Raw genomic sequence first — 14,879 nt, 5'->3', positions numbered from 1 at the left:
TCATACAAAAATCCATCATCTAGTTCTGAAGTTTGGAGGAGGCCATATATAATGGTGGTTTTCTCTTACTTTTCAGTTATAGGTTATACCAGGTAATGAAACCAATAAGAATGAAAACATGTTAAAAAGCAACTCTAAAGAGAATGAAACTCTGGTGTGTGGCCCTCCTTAAGAAATGTGCATAATATTCTTGAATAGTAAGAGCCCACTGAGGTTGCCAGTCCTAAAGGTGACTAGCAACAGATTGTAGTAACTTGATAGTGGAGCCCATGAGTTTGCAGAAGGGACCTTAGGACTGCAGTCTGGATAAAAGCATGACTTATAGAAGCGTGAAAACAGGATCACTCCACCTCAGCAAGTAATCCAGGTGAATCAGCACCAGGACCATTTGCAAAACCAGGAAACAATCACAGGTGACTGGTGTGTTCTTGATCATCTTCCTGTTTGGTAAAATATTCAGCAGCATACTTGAAACTGCTTAGTACTGGGGGTGGGGGGGTGCTAACAGTTGAAGGAATTGAGTTAAGAACGTGAGTATTGCAGTGAACTGATGACCAAAGTTCAGCAGCGTTTTATCATACGGTGCCTTATGGTGACTTTAGAAGCATCTGTGTTTAACGGTAATTTACATGTTTTGGGGTGAATACTGTATTGCTGTTTGGGCGGGGCTTTTGTTTGTATTGTCATTGTCCTTTAACTCAGTGACCCCCTTGTTCATGAGCTTATATAGCCAACAATTCAACCAAACTTCAATTTAAATTTTTTTTTGAAAAATTATGTCTATGTTAAAACTGTACTGATTTTTAGAACTGTCTTCTAAAGAATGTAGTATAACATTTATTTATTAGCAAATAATTATCAAATTGTGTTAGGTATTATGGCATGTAGAGAGAGATTAAACTAGGAAGGTTTATGTGGGTAGTATGCAAATATTGCACTGGTTTCTGTATAGGACTTGTGTGTCTGTAGATTTTACTATCTGAGTAGGTTCTAGAAACAACATTCTTTGTATATCAGCCTATACTTTCAAGCAAATTCCTGCATCTGTCCTTTTCTCCTTTCACAAATTCGTATGTTGAGCCATGACCTTTAAATATCTTCTGTTCCATACTGTATTTGTAATGATAGCACCTTTCATATTCATTATAGGAGAGGTGCATTTTTCAGTTTATTAAAAAAAAAAATAGAGTCACGCAGCTGCATGTCCAAGTTCCTAGCCTATTACATAAGCAACTGACCAGGAAGCCTACTGACCACCATTTTATATCCCTTAAAAATTTCTGATTTGGGGAAGACCAAATAACTGTTTATTATTTTGCAATTTCTGCTAATTTTCATAGAAATAACAAATGAAGCCTTTGGCCCTGCACACTAGACTGTATTATCATAGAAGGCAAAGGCTCTGAATATGTGTACCTGTAGCTTGCTATTTGACTCTCACAATGACATCTGGACAGTAAGGGACTGAAAATGGTCTATAGCTTAGACGTTGAACATTATTCTCATGTGGCTGACTAGTTCCTGAGAGTACCAAAGAGGCAATATACCTACCTTACCATAATTCTAGAAAGTTCTTGGCAGAGCTTTGAGTATTGATAAGTGGTAAATGAATATTGATGGAACACTGGTAGCATTGAATGTCTTGAATAATTGGCAAGGCAGAGCCTGTAGGAATGTGGAAGTGCAATCCCTATTGCAATCTTCATTATTTACCGACTAATTATTGTGGTTTTCAGTACCTTGTACTTTCTGTGCTGGCTTGTTTCCTTGCTCATTAGCACCTCCAACACACCAGAAGGTAGACAGGAGTTAATAGCAAGATGAGAGTGGATCCCATGCAAATAAGCCATGCTGGCTTGTCGGGCAGGTAGATTGTAATCCTTGATTAACAAAGGCTTTGGGATTTCTCTAGGATTTTGACTGTTAATGCATAGTCTACTTGACTGGTGGCACACAAAGTCAAGAATATGTATTAGGTGTACAAGTGTTCTGAGTAAAGCATCCATAGCCCCTAGCTACCCTTAGCTGTTGTAGGTGCTACACACAATAAAAGAAAAATAGATTCAGAAGAGTAGGGTAGGATTGAAAACTTTGGAGCAAATTTTGTCATCTGATTGCAGAGTTGCTGAATGCAATAAACGTGGCAACCCTGGACATCTGCGTGTCTTTGGCATGATGCTGCAACAAAAGTCTAGCACCAGCATTTTGCAAAGAGCAAATCTGTTAACTGTGCAATCAGGTGGACAACTCAGAAGGGTTCTTACTGTAATTTAAACAGAGGAAATCCTAGGAAAGTTCCTTTACTTCAGAAACAAAGAGTAAGGCAAGGGTTAGCAAGTGGCATGTTTTGTATGCTGTTCTGTTGGTAGAAATACATGAGAAACAGGTTGATAGAAAAGAAAAGTCACGAAAGCCCAGGAGTTCAGATGACAGATGAAGCCAGTAGAACAAAAAAACAGAACACAATCATCAGGAGGTCTCAGGCCTGAGTACATAAGTGTGGCTCCTGGGAACCTATGTAAATGTACCTGTAATTTCAGATCTGTGCGGCAGAGGTAGGCAGATCTCTGGAGCTCCGTGGCCAGCCATGGCTGGCAAATCTGTGACCTCCAGGGTCAATAAGAGACACGATCTCCAAAAATTGAGATGGAGAGAAATTAAAGAAAATATTAGGTTTTGACTTCTGAAGGTCACACACATGTGTGAATATACCTGCTCACATAAATGTACATACACACACAGAGACACAGACACACACACACACACACACACACACACACACACAGGGTCACACGCATAAGTCTGTACCTCTCTGTGTAGGAATCTATTCCTCTCTGTATAGCCAATTATTGGCTCAGGATGCTCTGAATTATATTATTTTGACTTTAAGAGACTTGAAATAACACAAACTGTGGAGAAATCTATTTGAGATTTTGAATGTTGATCTTTACTCACAAAGGAGGCAAGTGTTGCGACCCTCCTGAGATCACACTGAGTTCACAATCAAATGGCAGCTATCTGATACTTTCCAGTGTGCAACATGGCTGAGGTAGGATCCTCTGTAGCTAAGGCCTACTAAGACATATTTTACTTGCACTGTGTATTACTTAGAATGAGTTAGTTAGACAGGAACTCCACCACAAATCAAGAAGTATCTAGACAGAGAAGTTGAGCTACATATATCTCTATTAATATGTAATTTATTTTACATCTTACTCAAATATGAAAATTAAATTTAAAAATGAAGAAAGAAAAGTAAATTAGCATTAAGGAAAATTAATACACAGGGTTTATGGTTGGTTCCTTCTGTTTTGTTTTGATTATGTGAAAATTATTTGATGGTAAACTTTTCGAAATATTTTTGTCTTAAAAATTTTTTGTTTGAAATATTTTTATGTAGTTTATTTTACTATATTTCCCTTCTCCCAACTTCTCTCAGATCATTCTTATCTCAGTTCCAAACCAACTTCACGTTCTTTTTCTTCCTCTTTCTCTCAAAAGAAAAATCAAAGCAAACAAACTTCAAAAAAAGAAAAGAAAATCAATAATACAAATGTACCAAGACAAAGGAAACACACACACACACACACACACACACACACAGAGAGAGAGAGAGAGAGAGAGAGAGAGAGAGAGAGAGAGAGAGAGAGAGAGAGAGAGAGAGAGAGAGGCGAGATGAGAGAGAGAGAGGGAGGAGAGAGAGAAGAGACGAGAGACGAGAGACGAGGGAGAGAGAGGAGGAGAGAGAGAGAGAGAGAGAGAGAGAGAGAGAGAGTTTATAGCTATCTACTACTGGCCATGGGGTCTGCCCTGGAGTAGAAATATTTGCTTTTGAAGCTGTCTATCAATCAGAATGTGCAGCAGTATGTAGGCAAGCATGCATTCATATTCACAGTGGCACATCTCTCTGGGAATAGATCAGTCCTGATAATACATTTCAGGTTTATACACCCAGAAGCAAGCTTTTCTCTTAGAATTTGAGGAATACATCTAACAGAAAAGCCCTGTTTACAACCTAAGATCAAAAAGCATTAATGCACAAAGGAGAGACTATCAGACTAAGAGGTGTCTGCTCACACATTTAGTTCTCTCGTAGCCAGCCACATATGGTTGTCATAAGTAATAGTTTAATAGGTGGATAGAAGGAAGGGATAAAATTATAAAGTTCCCTCAGAATGTCACTTGGCTACAATTTCCAACAATCCTTCTCACCTCGACTTCACCGATAGAAAGGAAAGGATGGGTCAGGTTCTGGAGGATTCTCCAGAGCCTCTTGATCAAAAAGTTGAGCAAAGTCACTAAGTTCTGCTAGTTTCCTACTCATTTAAACATTGGCTGCTTTCACTTCACAAAAATGTAGAGGCTTACCAAAGGCCCTAGTATGATTCACCACTCCATACTTTGTGTACTGAAATGAAAAGCTTGTGTAGCATGGACTACAGTGTTTAACCAACATTCAAGCCGTGGATGTTAGCAGTGCCTCTAGCTTTGGAGTGCTGTAGATGCTGTGAACTCTGTGAATTCTACGCCTAGAACTCTGATGTGAGTGTAGAAAGACATTTACCTTGTGAGAAAAGCTCTCACTGCTTCCAGAAGTGGCTGCAACATTTTCCATTCACACTTGCAACATGTGAATGTTCTGTTTTCTCTAATTCAATGCCAAAGTTGGTTACTGTGTGTTTGATTGTAGTAGCCCTCCTGGATACAACGTGATAGCTCATCTTAGCTTTAGTGTTACATTCCCCTCTTGGATAATGATGTTCAGCATCTTTTTTTCGCTAATCAATATTAGTAGGTTTCCTTTGGTAAATATCTCTTCATGTCAGTGGTGGAGCAACTGCCAAGCATTCACAGGGTTCAGTTCAGCCCAGTACTACAAAATGAAAATGTCTATTCAAAGATGATTACTCATTTAAAAGAATCATATCTGATTTCTTTTAAGTAAGAAAAATCGATTATATATTCTGGATATATGTGTGTGTGTGTGTGTGTGTGTGTGTGTGTGTGTGTGTGTGTGTGTGCATGTGTGTGTAATTGTTTTCTCCAAGTATATAGATTATGTTTACTATGTATTAAATGTCCTCGAGTTTTACTTCTTTTGGCACTAAAGATTTGAATTTTAACAAAGTGCAAGTAAATATTTTTGTTGCTCAAATTTGGTGTCCTATCTAAATCTAACCTAAGATAATGGACTTTTTTTGGTGTTTTCTTCTAGAAGTCTTAACACTCAATTTCTGGTTTGTTTTAAGTATCTTTTTTGTAATATTTTGAGTTAAGGTAATAGTTAAGTTTTGTGTATGAATATCCAGTTACTTCGGTACAAATTGTTGAAAAGAGTACCCTTCCTTCCTTGAATGGTCTTGGCACTGTACTGAAAATAAACTGACACAAAAGTATAGGTTTATTTCTTGATCTTGGATTCTACCACACACACACACACACACACACACACACATACACACACACACACACTATCACACTATCACACAATGTCATGATTACCATAGCTTTGTTTTAAATTTTGAAACTGAAAATAGTAAGCCTTCCAATTTTGTTATTTTATCCAAGATTATTTTGGCTATTTTAAGTCATTGTATACTATATTTGAATTTTAAAGTTAATCCCTGTCAATTATTTTGCAAAATGAACAACTGTTGGTAGCGGAGGTTGCCTGTAATCTATGGAGCATTTGGGGGAGAATTGCTATGAATACAATATGAAAACTTTCCATTTATATTAAAAGTCCTTTTATTTAATTAGTTATTGTTTTAAAATTTCCCTCAGCAATGTTTGTGCTTTTAACATGAAATTTTTGGCATTAAATGGAGGCTTCAGTGTTTTATTCATGCATTGATGATGAGAACTGAACAGCTTTTTTGTTTGCTTTTTAAATTTTTAAAATTCTTTCTTTTTTGAGATTATAACATAGTTACACAAGCCCCCTCCTCCTTCTCCTTACTTACTCCCTGGCCTCCCATATGCCAGTCTTTGCTCCCATTGGATTTTATGGCTTCTTTTTACATTGACAGTTAGTTGACATTTTGAATTGGCTGAATTCGGATTTCTGGCTACAGTTTTTGTTTCCAACAACTCTATTGAATGCATTTGTCAGTTCTAGCAATTTTAGTTATTCTTTTATTGTCTCCATATAGAAGATTCTGACTAGATGTGGTAGTTCGTGCTTTTAGTCCCAGCACTCAGTGACATAGCAGCAAGAGAGGACATCTGCCTGTTACCAACCGTAAGAGAAAAGATCTAATTTCTTCATGACCCAATATGACATTAGTCACGGGGTGCTTAGGGATTCATTTAACACTTAGTGTGTGTTAGTTTGTCAACTCTCACATCAACAGTGAGTAAATTGTTATCAGCATTTTGACTTAAGGTTCAGAACACTGTCAGCTCAGTTAGCAAGTGTTTCTCCCAGAGTTTAAATGAGAGGACGGAACACTGGAGTCCTCTTTAAGACTACTTCATATTGTCTAAATGATTATTAGGTGAGTTGGTTAGCTGGAACTATTATTAGTGTTTTTAAAAACAAAAATGGAGAATTCTACTAAGTGGCACATACACTTTATAATTTAAGAGCTTATTAATTGTAACCAGGTATCTAGATTTCCTCTGTTTCAACCCCTTGCAAGTGTTATGACAAATACTATAGGAACAATAGTGGTACCAAGGGAAGGCAGAGAGATCTCGAGTGCTGTTAACAAACTAGAAAAGTGTGTGTGTGTGTGTGTGTGTGTGTGTGTGTGTGTGTGTCTTACTTATTAAATATTTTATGTATGTATTTTTATCTTATGTCCATATTTTTAACCTAAGATATTAATCTGATTCCAATGTTTCTTCCAACTTTACCATCTTATGATTCCATAGACTTTTTCACCAGCAGGCAGGCAGGGAGCTCATGCCCATGTCCTCAGCTACACAAAGAGCTGAGGCGACACTCGCACTGGAGAGTTCAAGGTGGGCCTGAGTAACATGAGGAAAGTTCATCTTAAAGGGAAAACATACTCACTCAAAAAACAGTGGTTTCAAAGATTACTACAATGAACAAAAATATGATTTAAAAACACTTTCAGAAATATTGTCTCCTGCTGGTCATTTTGTTCTGTACTGAGTATATTCCTTACAGTCAAAAGATTCTAATATTGCAAGCTTCTGTGGTTGTCCTGAGGACAAGGCCAGCTTTCTTGGTTTTGTCATGTAGCCTCTTTTCTTCACTAGCAAAGCTCCTCCTTTGATTTGTGCTTAAAACAAAACTGAGTAAAATATGTAAATTTAAAAGTTAAGATAGCAAATCTTTACTTTCAATGTTAATGAATGCATTTAGTTCTTGACAAAAAAAAAAAAAAAAAAAAAAAAAAAAAAAAAAAAAGCGATCTTTTTAAGCCTCTAAGCAGAATCTACCCATCAGACCAGTTTATTTTAATTCAAATAATTATCCCATTCAGCCACCTTCAACTCCAGTTTTACCTTGTTTAACCCTGAAAGATTTGGTGTAGTTTTTGTTTGTTTGGTTTTCAGCTGTGGTCAATATAAGAATGAGCAAGGCCTCAATAAATAAATAAATTAATAGATAGATAGATAGATAGAAAGAAAACAAGAAAAAAGGACTATTGTGACCAAAAGACCCAGGAAAGACACAACTCACTTAATTGTAATGGATTTTATTCTTTAAACAAAACTTTGAGGAAATTTAAATGATTACAGTATAAATAAATGATTCAGATTGTAGGTTAACTTCTGTGTCCCAGTTTGGTCTTAGGCAAAACTGAAATAGTGGATTACAATAACTTTACTTATAATATTCCTCCGAGAATAAAGAAATATGGCTGCCACTATCTTTTCTCTTTCAATAAAAACCCATTCACATACAGGTAATATGACTGCCCTTCCCAAAGCTTCACTTACCCTCTTTAAACTGAGGTAGAAAAATAAGTCGAAAAAATATTTAAATTCATAGCTACATTGACACTGGGAGGAAAATCTCACAGTTAAAATTAAATTTTCTTGAAAAAGGTTTTAATAGAATTTTTGAAGTAAATTTTAACAAAAACTTTCATTTGCAAAATAAAGATCCCTGTTGAGTCTTTGGTAATAAACAAAAGTAAGGAAAACAGAAAAATCACAGTGGACAGGAAATCAAAGCAAGGGAGGGATGGGGCAGATGACCAGGTTAACTCATGTTCCCCCCCTCACAGGAGGCTAATCACTTGTAATTAAGAGGCAAAGTAGCAGTCTAATAAGCAGCACTTGTCGCCAGTTGTCATCTTGGTGATCAATTCACACCTCCGTCACAATGACAAGGACCCCGCAAACTCTCTAATAACTTGACTCCTTAGACCAAAGGAGGATTAGGCGAGATAGTGGATTGCTGGGACTCTAATGAAAGAGAGAGTAAGGAGATGAACCCTCAGCTGTGAGGCAGAAGGCCGGGGAGGAGGCTTGCAAGAGTAAACTTTAATTAAGGTTTTGGTGCGCTTTGGTTCCTTGGTTTCACGTCACATTAATTTAAGAGGTTCAGGGCTTTTAAGAGTATCCTCCATGCAACTTTCTTGTTGTTGTGGATCTAGCATTCATAGGAATTCTTTTAAATTAATCTTTAACTCATATTGTTTTTTGTCTTCTGTGATATATTTTTTATTTAAAAGCACATCTCTTCTTTTTCACTCTACTCCTTTATTTTGTTTTTGTTTTTTAAATATATTTTATTAACTTATTTATATTACATCTTAGTTGTTATCCCCTCCCTTGTATCCTCCCATTCCTCCCTCACTCCCAGTATCCCCTTACTCCCCTCCTCTATGACTGTGACTGAGGGGGACCTCCTCCCCCTGCGTATGCTCATAGGGTATCAAGTCTCGCACATCTCTCTATTCAGTTCTCCCATTTGTCTTTCATGTATGTGTTTGCTCATAAATACTTAGAAAACTAAGACGACTGCAACTGAAGCTTCACTCTCCATCCCTAAGCAGTCCTGCGCATGAATGATAACATCAGTTGTATTTTATACACAAAAAATATGTTGACTATAACACACCACAAAGCCTCACACCAGTAAGAGAAAACAGAAATGATTTTTTTTTTTTAAACATGGGCTTATAAACTTAGCCAGGGCAAATGGCAAACATTTTTGCTGGTCCCAGTTAATATTTTGACAAACCATAACATTGTGCTTTCTAGCATTCGAAACCATTTGCTTATCAACACAGACAAGTATGAAGGGCTGTCTGGAAGAACAGTTCAGTGTCTGCTTGTCCAGGTGGGCTTGTAGCCCTGTGGATGTTTTATATTCACTTTCTTGGCCATCATGGCAGGTGCCTGCACTGTGATGGACTCAGCTACTGGGAATAAGATGCATCAACCTCATCCGCCTTCAGACTGCGTCATGTCAGTGCGGTCTTGAACCAGGCAAACCATTGCGTCATCTTAGAAACAAATGCCACTGTCTCTTCTTATTGCATACTTGTCATTACACTAGTCTGTACCTCTCCACTTTCATTAGTTTGGGAATGGGCCTTATGCATCTGTGTGTAGTTATAACTTTATATATCATCATTGTAGCAGAATACATTGTATAGAAGGATCCAAACCACTGCTGCTGCCAATGCCAGCTCATTAACCCTCCGGTTTTGGCTGGTTGCTGTCACTTGAGGCACACTTCCTCACAGGCTTACTTCAAACACTCAGCCTTGTGAGTGAGCCCCTGCAGCCAGAGGACCTGTGATACATCACAACTTAGCAAAGACTCTGGAACCCCCGAGACTGGTAATCTCACAGTATTTGACAGTGAAGAGATTAACATCTATGTTTCCCTTTGAAAGTAATCTCAATCATGCAAATAGCAGCGGGATTGTGCTACCACATAAAAAGAGTGATGACCCACCTTTCTGACTCAGCAGCTTGCTGAAGTGGTTAGATTATGGCAAGTCCGTTTGAAAAAAAACTGAAGGCGAAAGGTGTGAGATGCCAGATTTCAGGTCCTTTAAAAGTGCAACTCAACAGAAAATGAAGGAATGAATGAAACCACTTCAATCCGTACTCCAGAATCCCAAAGTTCACTATTCTCAAAAACTGCAGTTTGTCCAGTGGGATGTGGTCAAACTTGGGAATCTATTATCTAGCCCCTTAGACCCAGTGAGACCTTACCAACTCTAAAATCAGATCCGGGGCTAATGTGTAGTGTGTTGATGAGGTTATGGCTGCAGTTCAGATGTTTTTGTCTTATTAGATAGATGTCTATTTCCCACCGCGCCTCAGTCTCTTTGATTGTTTTCTCCAGAGCCCTGGTTTAACCAGCATCATTTGCAGATGCTATTAAAAAGAACCAGCCCAACACTTACACCTGCTTTTATTTATTTATTTTTCTTTTGTACTCAACAGATTGCTGTGCTCACAATGGACAACTTGAGGAACACCAGTCCTGCCTCCTCTTAAGAGTGTCTTTGGTGTGAAATATTTAAGACCAAAAGGCTAATCTATGCATCCGTCCGCCAGGGGTGGGAGCTGTTTCAGTCCCATTTCACACGCAGTAATCAATTCATTGACTGAAAAAAAAAGAGAGAGAGAGAGAGAGAGAGAGAAAAGAAAGAAGCCTGCCTTTTCCTTGTCCAGCTGCAGCAGACAGGAGCGGGAACATATGCCCGTCTGAAAGAGGAGGAGGAGGCAAAGGCTTCTGGGGAGCTGGCACACAAAGAAAGCCAATCTTCTCCACAAAGCGTGGAATGACTTAAACACTCTATTGTATTAAATATGAATGAGTCCCCATTGTGGAGCGCAGTGTGTGGGGATCCTGGAGTCCTCCCATTAGCCACACGATTAACCAGATTACACGGGAAGCCGCTAAGGTAAATAAGGCCAGCCTTCTGTCACTTCCTCCCCGAGGCCTGGCCAACAAGGGGCCCTAGAACTGGCCCTATTGTAGTCAACTGGCTGGAAAGAAGAAATAACCATGAATGCCATGCTTGATAATTAAAAAAGAGAGAGACAGAAAGACAGACAGAGGAGGAGGAGAGAGAATGAAAGTTGTCCCCAAGGAGCATCTAAGAGAAACAGTGTGAAAACATCTTTCTGATCAAGTAACATGTCAGTATTGTTTCCTTTGACCATGTCGGACTAATCTAACCCTCCCTAACAGTCCTGTATTCCCTTTGTGGTGCCGGAGACAAAAGCCCAGAACACATGAATTAAAGCTGCGCGATGCTACCCTTTATGGGTGAGAATGGGTGGTTCTGTGCCTACAAATCTGTCTGCCTGTTAACCCAGCTCCCGTTCATCTCCATGTGGGTGTCTCTTCTCCCACCTCTATGGTCCTGCTCACTCCGGGGAACAGATAAACGTCCGCAGTTAAGTGGTTTGTGGAAATTGCCCCAAAGTTACAAAGCTCACCAGCTTGAGTTTTGACAAATACAAGGAGAGGGGAACCCTTTTCCCTGGTAACTAAAAGCCTATTTTCCTGGAAACTCAGATATCTGACATGGAAAACAGCCTTGTTAAAAAAAAATGTCAGCTTATTGATATAATATAGATGTGGAAAAATGTTCATCATGTGTAGTACTGTCTTTCCGGACATTATTCATGGTATGGTGATAAATAAAACCATGAGCAAAAAGTCTTTCAGTCTAAAAAACTATGTATAGCAACTGAGAGATATCATGGATGAAAAATAAAGGCTGTTTTGGCAACCAGAAAATTTAAATTAAAGGATATTTTAAATAGTATGAATGCTACATATAAATTATTAGCAAGCATAAATTCATTTAGAAAAATTGTTAAACATAACATTGCCAAATGTTTTATAAATATATACACACATATATTATATATACACATATATGTTTTCTAACTTAGTTTTTAATCATTGAAGATATTCATTCCTCTTTAAAACTGTTCTTAACACTTATAGTTCATCTTGTAATAGCAAAACCAAACATAGTCTTCAAATTCCTTTTGAGAGTAAATGGAACATACCTCTAGCTGAAGGGACAGACTTTGGAAAATTGGGTCTGGAACCTTATCTGCATTGATCTTGCCGATGAGATATAACCATTCTTTATTTTCACCATGCTTTTTATCCTAATCATAAAGTTGTGGGGAAAGAGGGGCTGGGTCTCAAATGAGCGAGCCAAAGCCTATGTTCAGAACAACCACCAAAGTTCCACAGCTCAGGTACACGTTGAGCTGACAACTATCATAAAAACAAACACCTGAGGTCATAGAACTCCTGCCGTTAACTGAACAATTCATCAGATCACTTTGCATCTGTTGCTATTCCAGTCTCACCCTTCTCCCTTTCCCACGGGCTAAGAGTGATGATTAAAAGATTCAAAAAATACAGAATCTGTTTGGAGGTACCCTGCCTGAGGCAAGCTGATACTTTGTGATAAACAGTTTTCCTGGATTATTTAACATTTACTTTCTTTTCAGAAAAGCTCAAATGTCCAGTTTCTTATTTTTTCCCTCATTAAAGTAAAACTATCACAACGAAAGTATATTTTGCCCAGGACCAGCCAGTGTGTCAGCACTGTCACCTGTGGATAAGTCCTGCCCGCCTGGGAAAGGTGCTGTGGCCATACACAGAGGGTTTCTGATCTCCACCACTCAGTCCAGTTTACCCAGTTCTCACCAGCCACACCACAAATCTGGTGTGGTATCAAGGGTACCTACAACCTCAGTGTTATGCAGGGACAGAGAAAGTAGGATTGCTAAAGCTTGCTGACTGCCAGCCAGCCTTCTGGGAAAATGTGGGCTTAAGTTCATGGAAAGACCCTGCTCCAAAGGACGAAGAAGAGTAATAAAACGGATCTCCAATGCCCTCTTCTGATATCCACAGTGTGAACTCACATAGGTGTGAATATGCAATTGCTCAACACAGCACACATATATGCCATGCATACCTCCCTGTCTCTCTCCCTCTCTCCCTCTGTCTCTCTGCCTCTGTCTCTGTCTCTCTCTTCACACACACACACACACACACACACACACACACACACACGTACATACATATACAAATAAGGAACTTAACATAATAATTTCTTTCTTTATGGTAGCATTCAAATTCATTCCATAGTTTAAAAAAAAAAAACAAAAACAAAAAACCTCCAAGTAAAACATCAAAGAACAGAAGAATTTAATAAAAATACTGTAAAAGCTAACACCTACTTCTAGTGGTTGAAGTACTTTACCTTAATGATACAAGGTGCTTAGCTTCCTTAAGCCAGTCTTAGATTTGTTTGGTGATAACATTTCAATATTTAAAACCAAGAAATAAAATCTAAGTAAAAAAAAAGTACTGTAGATTACTTATTGCATATGGTTTTTGTAAGATGTGTGTACTAACCAAGATGTTGGTACCACAAGGTAACCTATAATCTGGAGACACTTAAGTTACACAAAAGCATGACACATATATGCATGTATGCCTGAAGAGGAAGTCAGAGCACCCAAAATTAGAGTTACAAATAGTAGTGAGCCACCGTGTGAGTGCTGGAAACCAAACCCAGGTCCTCAGGAAGAATAGCAAGCACTTTTTAAGCCCCAAGCCATCTTGGGGGATGAACTTTTTTTTTAATGGAAAGAGCTTAACATTAGATCTAGCTTTCATTCCATTATATATCCATAATCATTATTTATCCCCGGCTTTCAAATTGTTCATGTATACTAACAGCTAAGAAAACAAAATTAAGCACTATTTAAAAGTTAGATTGATTCCATAGTACCTGCTTTCATGTTATGTTCTACAAACAAACAAAAAACCAACTGCAAAATAAAGCAAAGCTTCAGGAAATCCCTGATAAGTTGAACACGTTGTTTCCTATATTCTGATTGTGGATAGAGGCAGTATGGCACTCACTTCTGTTCATAGAAAATAAATTGACATATCAGGTGCACTGACATACACTTTCAATATTTGGAATTTTATTTAATATCCTAATATAAACACGCTATTGCTTGCCTGTTGACTTCCAATTTTCCATTTCTAATATTCTAACAATCCTCTGGCAGATATCTTGTCAAAGCTGCATTCTTTCTGAGAAACTGTTTTAACAGAATACTCCCAAGGAACAAGTTGCAACACATTTAGAAGAATGCAGTCCTTCCCAGGGATAGAGAGAAAGAAGACTTCTTGTTTCACACAGTCCGTGAAGGACTAATTTTATGTTCCATGTTAGAATTCTCGGTCACCAAACCTTTAATAACTTTTTTTTTTGCATTCTCTTCTAACTTTCTGAAAATTATATATGAATTTTCTATAAAAAAAATAACACCATTCTTGATATTATCTACACTAGCATGCAACAATGTTTTAAAAATGTATTTTCTTATCCTTTTCTTGATTAATTAAAGACAGAGTTTAAGTAATACCAGCTTTGGAACAGAGTCCTTTAGAACATAGTTCTTAGTGTCCCCTCTCCCCAAACTCCACTTTTAAATCTAAGTGCATTTAATGAATGATCCCTTAATGAGATAGTCTGTGACAACAATGTGATATATAATATCAGTGGTTCTGTAGTAATTTAACTAAAACATGGTTTTAAAGTAGAATTTTCAATGAGTGCTTTAAAAATGGAATAGGGTTCAGTACAGAGTACCATGATATGAAATTTTAATAAATGAGTATTTGAATAATGTATGTTATATATATTCTTCACACATTCAGGTACGCAAGTACACATAAGCGTAGATTACAGATGTTGATTGTGGAGATATTGATGGAGATGGAGATATAGATATACAGACACACCCAGGAATCTATCTTTCTCACATCTCAAGCCAGTGCTAACTGTGGACTGGTGTGGCTGTACACAGGCAGAAAGACGTCACCTGCCATGCCTTAGGCCAAATGACAAGAAGAGTTTTTGTTAGGTATTTCATGC

This window comes from Acomys russatus, chromosome 3 (genome assembly GCF_903995435.1).
Source record: "Acomys russatus chromosome 3, mAcoRus1.1, whole genome shotgun sequence".
In the NCBI taxonomy this organism is placed as follows: domain Eukaryota; kingdom Metazoa; phylum Chordata; class Mammalia; order Rodentia; family Muridae; genus Acomys; species Acomys russatus.
The sequence above is the reverse complement of the archived record's forward strand: the minus strand, read 5'-3'. Positions refer to the sequence as shown.